The sequence below is a fragment of the Narcine bancroftii genome, chromosome 3 (genome assembly GCF_036971445.1).
Source record: "Narcine bancroftii isolate sNarBan1 chromosome 3, sNarBan1.hap1, whole genome shotgun sequence".
NCBI lineage: Eukaryota > Metazoa > Chordata > Chondrichthyes > Torpediniformes > Narcinidae > Narcine > Narcine bancroftii.
Window position 1 is genome coordinate 273366230 of NC_091471.1, and position 9206 is coordinate 273375435.

Consider the following 9206-nt stretch of genomic DNA (forward strand, 5'->3'; position numbering starts at 1 on the left):
AATAATCATCTCTAGAGCTCTGAAGAAGTGTGGGGGTTGGAAATTACCTGAGGCTGACTTATGAGTGATGCACACCCCACAACTGATAGAAGTATCTTGGGAGAAGTGAAAGGCAATAGCAATAGGTCATAAGGCTAGATAACTGAGACAGACTATCTCTGAGCAGTAAAGAGATGTCACCCAACACTGAAATAATTTTTAACCTCTCACATTACCATGAAAGGAAACAATTCAAAGGGATAGAGTGGATTGTGAGAAAAATAAAGAGTGGAAATAGAATGTGAAAGAAAAGCATGTAGGTCCTGTCAGAACCTATAAACAATTTTGTTCACTGATCAGAAAAGTGTCATGAACTTTTATGTAATTTCCCAACAGGGAATCTTGATGAGAAAGCCTTCATAATGTGGAGGTTCAATCGTACAAGGATATTCCGCTTATACAAGCTATACTAATATGTAATCAAATAATAACTAAGTTTCCAATCATGTTCATCCTACAAATTAAATTGCTATGTAAGTATTAATAGATCATAACTGAGCACTTTTGACAATAATTATAAATGGCTGATTAATTCAAATTCAAATCTTCACCTTATTTTGAATTATACCCTCTTGAGACATTAATATAAAATCAGGTATAAAATCAGCATCAAATGTATTCAAATGAAGACTGGAATATGAATATGATCTGAAATAAGATGATTGGTGATATAATTCACTTATGTCATGGATCTTTAATACCCATATGAGCAGCAAATTGGGTCCTTTTGAATAACAGCAATGCAAATATTGCAGAATTCTCTCAGTAAACTATCAGAATGTTTAATCTAAGTCATGAGTCTGTATCCTTCTGGTTCAAGGGTGACAATACCTCAAAGTGCTTGAATGCATTAAAAGGAGCAGTGTCTCCAAGGGTGGATACTAACACCTTAATCATCCACCTTGCACACTAGAAAGAATGTAAGGTGTACTCCAGATACCTATAAAACACTGAAAACCCCTTCATTGGCAGACACCATTGTTCTGGTTGAATTTATTGTATGATGTAATTATTTACAAAAGCAAGAATATTTCTTTACAACTTAAAACAATTTTTGAAATGAAAAACCATTTTTAACATCCTTTTCATGCAACACCTGATCTCATTATTGTCAAAACCTAATAAACTAAAGTAAAACTGCCTTTAAAAGATTTCAGCATCTGCACTTTGTTTTGTGTTTTTCTGCCTTTATTTTCAGCCTGGGATGCCTTAGAGTAGAAAGCTATCAATCAAACTCATAGACATGGGAGATGTTTCAGAGATGTCCAGCTTTTTTTTTTTTTTTTTTTTTTTTTAAATTTTTTATTTTTCACACCATAAATCACAATAGCCATGATATACACTTTTTCTTTTCCACACATTTACAGTGACTTTTTCTCCCTCCCCCCTCCCTCCTCCCAAGCCACCCCCCCATCCCCCCCCCCTCTCATCCATTTTAGTTATACAATCTAGGTTGCATTAATTCAGTTAGACAATGTTGTCATTCAACAAAAATACACCAGAAATTCTACTGAGTCCATTCTTTTCTTCTCTTCTCCTTCCATCAACTTAGGTAATGTTTGTTCCCGGTAGGTTTTCGCTATTGTATTTAATGTAAGGCTCCCATACTTGTTCGAATATTTCAATATTATTTCTTAAACTATATGTTATTTTTTCTAATGGAATACATTTATTCATTTCTATATACCATTGTTGTATTTTCAAATTATCTTCCAATTTCCAGGTTGACATAATACATTTTTTTGCTACAGCTAGGGCTATCTTAACAAATCTTTTTTGTGCATCCTCCAAGTCAATTCCAAATTCTTTATTTTTTATGTTACTTAGGAGAAAGATCTCTGGATTCTTTGGTATATTGTTTTCTGTTATTTTATTTAATATCTGATTGAGATCATCCCAAAATTTTTCTACTCTCTCACATGTCCAGATTGCATGAATTGTTGTTCCCCTTTCTTTTTTACATCGAAAACATCTATCAGATACTGTTGGGTCCCATTTATTTAACTTTTGCGGTGTAATGTATAGTCTGTGTAACCAATTATATTGTATCATACGCAGCCTCGTATTTATTGTATTTCTCATCGTTCCAGAGCATAACTTCTCCCATGTTTCCTTTTTTATCTTTATATTTAAATCTTGTTCCCATTTTTGTTTAGTTTTACCATTTGTTTCCTCATTTTCCTTTTCTTGCAGTTTAATATACATATTTTTTATAAATCTTTTGATTAACATTGTATCTGTAATCACATATTCAAGGTTACTTCCCTCTGGTAAACTCAAGTTGCTTCCTAATTTATCTTTCAAGTAGGATCTCAGTTGGTAATATGCCAGCGCTGTATCTCCCGTTATATTGTACTTATCTCTCATTTGTTCAAAGGATAAGAATCTACTTCCTGAAAAACAATTTTCTATTCTTTTAATCCCTTTTTTTTCCCATTTTCTAAAGGCAAGGTTGTCTATTGTAAAAGGGAGTAGAGAGATGTCCAGCTTGATGCAGATTCCCACAGCTCAAAGACAATGTAAATCTGTCTTGAGAGTCAAGAACATTGCTATTGGGACAATGCCTGTTAGTCAAACAATCGTAGACAGCAGGTTTGTCATGCTCGGAAGCATTTAACACTATGTGAGGAAATAATCGAACCTGATTATTTCTGATTAAACCTGCCTTAAGAGTGCAGGTTTCCAAAGATGTAGACCATATTCTCTTTGAATATTGAACTCTATTTTTTGGTAGGCCCATGTAACTTATTTCTTCTTTGGCTTGGCTTCGCGGACGAAGATTTATGGAGGGGGTAAAAGTCCACGTCAGCTGCAGGCTCGTTTGTGGCTGACAAGTCCGATGCGGGACAGGCAGACACGGTTGCAGCGGCTGCAGGGGAAAATTGGTTGGTTGGGGTTGGGTGTTGGGTTTTTCCTCCTTTGCCTTTTGTCAAAGGAGGAAAAACCCAACACCCAACCCCAACCAAATTATTTACAGATGTGTTAATGATGCAGCCTGTCCATCAGAACTCAATGAGTGTCATGAGGATCTCAGTGGTGGAGATGTTAGAACAGCAGTTAAAGTTACTGCTTGGTCCACATCTTGGTTGTTATTTTATGAAGTTTGAATGTTTTACTCATATATTCTCCACCGTGCCCTAATTTTCCACATAACATCCCATGCAAGTTAATTAGTTACTCTAAAAGTCACCCCATAATGTAAGTAAATGGCAATAAAATTAAGGAGGTGTTGATTGTAAAATAAGAGAGAAAAGGTTGCAATGGTGCAGTGAGATAAGGAGAATGAGAATGATGGGATCACTCTGCTCAAAAATGGCATAGCCACTTTCGGTGCCCTTGTAAGTAGACATGTTGGCATGGAAGAGGACTAATGTTGAATGAGTTGTCAAGTGGATCTGCAGAGGGAGCAATAGGGCTGTTTCTCGTGGTTTCCACAGTGCATGGACAATGTCTCAGGAATATATATACGATCTGGGAATTTGACTTCTCAGTTGACCAAGACCTTTCCACAAAACATAGATTCTCTACTGACCTCTCACTGCTATATAATACCAGCATTTGATAATAAAGGTCCACAGTGAGATAGGGAAAATAAAGAGTGCTTTCTTTATCTCTAGAGCCACCTTTTAATTAAGGTGGACTATAGAATTGAAACCAACCATTCAGCATATCAACTGAGGCAAGATGGCTTGAAGATCAAGATGTGAAATTATGGACCACCAAAATTGTCTCCACAAGATCCTTTGAATCCAGTGTAGGATAACTGAGCCAATGTCAGCATCATCTCTCAGATCCATGCCCTTCTTTGGTCCTTATACAGATGATGTTTCTTTCATACCTTACACCAGAGTCTGAAGTAGACATTCCATTCTGTGTCCTGTCATGGCAAGAGATTAACAGATACAGAGAAGAAATTATTCAAGCAATTTCCCATTTTGAAAGTGAATAACATTCTTATTGATTTGTTGGTATCTCAGACCTATGAGACCTTAAAATGGAGAACTATTTGGAATAGCATTGAAAACCTCCAGTCTATTTGTCAGAAGTAGACTGAAGCCTAACAATACTGGTGAAACCGCACTACCTGTTTCCCATGGCTCACCTGAACAATCGCCTTCTATCCCACTGGCCTCTTCGGTATTGGAGTGGAAACAAGTCATCCTTGATTCTGAGGGCTTGTGTAAGAAAATAAAGCACAGCCATAAGGCACAGTGGGTTTGCCACAGTCCAAACGTGCAACAATATCTGAGGAAATAATTAAAATTGATTTTCTCTTTCTGAGATATGACTTACAAAGATGTAAACCAAAGGGATATTGTCTTTGAAAATCAACTGTTACTTCAATTATAATGCATTCTACTCCTTATATCAAGATTAACACTTGACAGATGCATATCCCAATGACTTGTTGAAGCAATAAATTTGCATAAAAATGTAAAATGTGGAAACAGTTTACATTTTTAATTTTAACTGATTACAATAGTGAACAAACAGATGCTGTGTGATGAAGTTGAACAAATGTAATAATGCATATAAACTGACAAATATATGGCCCATGGCGGTTGAAAGTCTTTTAGTTACAATGCAGAATATTTTTAGTGAAAATTTAAATCTTAAGTAGAGTCATTCAGCTGAGAATTTTTTTTATCTTTCAGAAACTATCTTAAATCTCAAAAGCACACACTGCATTGAGAATTGTTCTCTGGGTTGGTCAATAAAGTGAAATGATTGAGTGACTGAATCCATATTTGCAAACAATGGTAGGTGTAACATGGCAGCACAAACATTCTCGGGATTTGAGATTTATTTGTAACATATATCTTAGAGTTTGCTTTCTAGGTTCACTGTTAAGCAACCTGACAAAACCTTTTAAACTATTTTAAGTTTGATTTAAAGGAACAATATCCATTTTCTCTGGTGTTTTAATCAAAATTGTATTCCCTCAGGTCATACTTTTGATCAGTTTTTGAGATTTTGTCATTTATAGAGTCTCCAAAATCTTTCATGTACAGTTGGGTTGAATCCAGGTCACGGCAGTTCGACGATATATGCCATTTTACCCCACAGTGATGTCTTCAGAGGTTGATGAGGCTTTAGAATTTTCCATCCAAACAATTGTGCCACTGACAAAGGCATATATCTTTGAACCTTTGGACAATCAACAGTTATGGAGATTGGGTGGGAAAATGGAAGTGAGACCAAAGTCGTGATCGTGTTGAATGACAAAGGAGGCGCAAGAGGCCAAATGATATAATCCTAGCCCATTGCTCACATTCTTCTCCAGGAGTAAATGTAACAATTGCTCCAGTTTCCAAATCTGCAAAGCTGCTAAAACAGATATTACAGAGATGAACTAAAATGAAGGCCAAGACCTAAGCAATAAAGTGGTTTGAAAGGTTACTACTGTTCTGTGTGCAAGGAGAATGAGAAACATTTCCAGAAAGTTGAGCCAGTGAAGTGCAGAAGGGGAGCCATGTTATTTGCTATCGTACCCACTGCCTCACAGACTTTGATGAGTGATAATGAAATCAGAGTGTGAACTTCATGATAATGTGCTAACAGCTATGCATGCCAGCAACATACAACATATAGACGTGGCCTCCAACATACAGGAGAAAAGTATCTCCATTATGCAGTCCCATTTAGCTCAGCAACAGTAGTACTGCGATGAAACTTGCTTCACACATTATAGATCATATTCTCCCTCCATAAATCTTCGTCCGCGAAGCCAAGCCAAAGAAGAAGAGAAAGAAAATATTTGATTTCTCAACAGCTCTTTAAACTCACTTCAATTGAATTGCTTATTGCCACATGTACTGAGATACAGTGAAAAGCTTTGTTTTGCATGCTATCCAGGCCGGCCAACCCATACTTAAATACAGTGCATGAGTTAGGGCAATAATAAAACAAAAGGCAGGGTGTTACAATGAGTCAAAAAGTGCCAAGTGTAGTGTGGACAAAGTGCAGCCATATGCAGAAAAGTATGCTTAAACAGTTCAGGGGCATCAATTTTTTGAATGGTCCATTTAAGAGTCTTAAAACACAGGAAAACCCCTCCTTGAATTTAGAGGTTTATGTTTTTAAGCACTTGTGTCTTCTGTCTGATGGAAGGTAGTAAAGAGATTGTGATCATCTGAAAATAATAATAGAGATTCAAACTGAAACATAGTTCCTACAGAGAAACAAAAGCTGTATCTAGGTAATTTTGTCTTCAGATTTTTTTTAAAATTAAATTTAAAAAATTTAGACATTCAGCGCTGCCAATTTATATCCCATTAACATAACCTAACCCCCGGTAGGTTTTGAACAGTGGGAGACAACCGGAACCCCCAGAGAAAACCCACAGAGACATGGGCAAAATGTAAAAACTCCTAACAGACAGCACAGGATGCGAACCCCGGTCCAGTTCCAATCGCTGGCACTGTAAAGGCGTTGCGCTAACCAGTACGCCAACTGTGCCATACTAATCATAAATTTCTCATGAACGGTTAATAAATAGTTCATGATGAAACATCTCTTGTGGTAACATTTCTTCAAGTAGATGTTGCAACTATCAAGAAAGAAATTTAATGGTTGACTTCAGGCCATTTGAAACTTTTCAGGCAAAACTGGGTTATTGTGTGTGAAGCAAACACTTGGTTGAAATGGGGAAATCACAAGGGAAGCCTCTGTAAAGTCTTGTACTATAATATATGAAATAAAGTCCAGGTCACCAGCCCATTGACTCTTGTCAGTCATCACTGTCACCATGGCAGGTCTACCCACACAAAAGTGCTATTTACCTTTGAATGACTCAGTACACCAACCAAGATCTCTTCATTGCACAACATTTAAATCAATTGAGATTAGGTGTTTCAAGTGGTTGCATAACTGATTTTTTTTATACCATGAATCAAAAGCAGCCTCAAGGTAGGAAGATGAAGTGAAGCTAATAAGGGTAATGGGAAACACAGGAGTTATGGCTAAATGGACCTCAAAGGAATAGGCTGAGGCATGGATAGATCTATGGACGACCTTCAGCACATGCCTCAAAGCAGCAGAGACCACCCACATTGTCTCCGCCAGATCCTTTGAGTCCAGTAACAGGATAAATGAACCAATGTCAGTACTCTCTCTCAGATCCATGCTCTTCTTTGGTCTTTTGGCAGAAGATGTGACTTACATGCCTGACATCAGAATCTGAAAGTAGACACTCCATTCTCTGGCAAGAGATTAACAGATGTAGAGAAGAAATAATTCAAGCAAGTTCTCATTTTTAAAACATAACTTTCCTATTGATTTCTTGGAATCTCAGACCTGCGATGCCTTAAAATGGAGGAACATTCAGAATGGCACTGAGAAACTAAATATGCGAGCAAGAATTTTATATTTGAGATGCAATTAAGGCATAGTAAGAATTTCCAAATTCATCATACTTTATTAACCTCTTTCTTTAGATTTACAACATTGGAAGCTATGCTTGAGAAAATGAAAGATGTTAAAAATGCAAGGAAATTAATTCTTTGTTGTAATATTTCCTCATATTTTGTCTTTAGAGTTTTGCCTTCTGATTTCAGAGGTCAGATAGATGACTGGTTAGGGTTATGAACTGGAATAGAACCCCGTGCTCAATCATCTAAAATAGAACCTGTGGTGATATGTAATGACACCATTAGGTCACCAGGGGTCATCCCAGTGACCTTGTCTATAAAGCAGTCCAGAGTTATAGTCTAGCCTTCCAGGTTCGTCTTGCAGAGAGACAAGACCTCTTAGTGTACATATTAGTTTATTATACTCGCACTGCTGGTGTGGTTATTGTCAGTACAGAACATTTAATGTAAAGTCATCTGTATCCACCTTTTCTATAAAAAGAAAGCATGTGCAAATCCCTTCCATAGTGGCCATATTTACAGTCTAGTGTATGTCTTTGTTGATCCCCATGAATAGGTTCTGATCACTGCACTTGAGCTTTCCCCTCAATTTCACTCAATCATTAAAAAAATCATGAGAATGTCAACCCATCGTCTGCCAGAGAAATGGATAGCCTTTAAGATAAAGTGACACCTTGGCAGTCAGTTCGCCACCTTGCTGCAGGGTATGGAAAACAAGGCTTTTACTTTTCAAGTTGAGAAATTATTTTTTCCCTATTCACAGCAGCTCCTGCCAGATAGATGCGAGGATCCATAAAATTCATGCTGCAAGTGTGAAAGGTTGCACAAACGACAAATGCGTACATTTTGTGAATGGGAATTTATTTTGGAAATAAATAGTGTTTAATTTTGGAAAACAAAATAAATTTGATGCCAAACCAGCCATAAAATGAGAAAATTGAAATTGTTAGAATGGGCTGGTTTTGGATCAGGGGAGTGAAGGTAGGAGGACAGGAATAATATGGCTTGAGCTTAAAGTGAATGATGCAAAATGTCTGAGAAACAGATTGTTATGGTACATTACGATGATGAGGTGCCAGTTTTTCCTGATCCTTTGGAAGTAACTCCGCAATACACTTTAGAAAATGTTGATAGTGTGTGAGATTTTTACCATTTAGGATGGACATAATATGGATCTGAAAACTCCCTTTATATAGAGCTTCATCAATGTCATATTGAGGATTCCTAATATAGACTCTTGATAACAACTACCATATATCCTTGTGTAAAAGTCAATACCATGTAAAAGGTGATTCCCCACTACTTTTGGCCCTGGCTGCTCGCCCATCAGAGCTTCCGATGCTCCGAACCTGGACTCTCACCTAGGCTCCGGCTGCCCCAGAGCTTATAGAGACTCGAACGCAGACTTACCTCCTGGTCCCGGCCATCCACCTGCCCATCAGAACTCCTGATGCCTTGAATGATGCCTACTGTGGCCAAAACTATTATCCATGTAATAGTTGACCTCATAAATATAATGTTAAAAAATGGTCATAAAAAACTTGACTTATACATGAGTATATACAATAGGTAATTACCAATACAAATGCTATCCACCTCCCAAAGTTTAAAATGTACTGATAGGATTAATGTCTTTTTAAAATAATGACTAAGGGATATTGCACAATGTTAGTAAGATCTTGTTCTTGCAATCAACGTTTAAAATTAGATTGAACAGTGAGGCACTCATTTTAATTTATGGAGGTATCACTAAAATTATTGATTTTGCTTACAGGTGGAATTAAGAGTGAGGAGCCA

At 37.0% G+C, this 9206-nt stretch overlaps 1 long non-coding RNA gene across 2 annotated transcripts; it reads right to left on the reverse strand.

The window, feature by feature from the left end:
- Positions 1-3657: 3657 nt before the first annotated feature.
- LOC138756488 (uncharacterized) lies at positions 3658-8898 on the reverse strand. Of its 2 annotated transcripts, none has more exons than XR_011353096.1 (3): positions 8820-8898; positions 4142-4214; positions 3658-3916 (listed from the first exon to the last, which is right to left on the reverse strand). It is a non-coding gene; the product is annotated as an uncharacterized lncRNA (long non-coding RNA). The 2 variants fall into 2 exon arrangements; XR_011353097.1 differs by lacking the exon at positions 8820-8898 and adding an exon at positions 4333-4439.
- Positions 8899-9206: the final 308 nt, after the last annotated feature.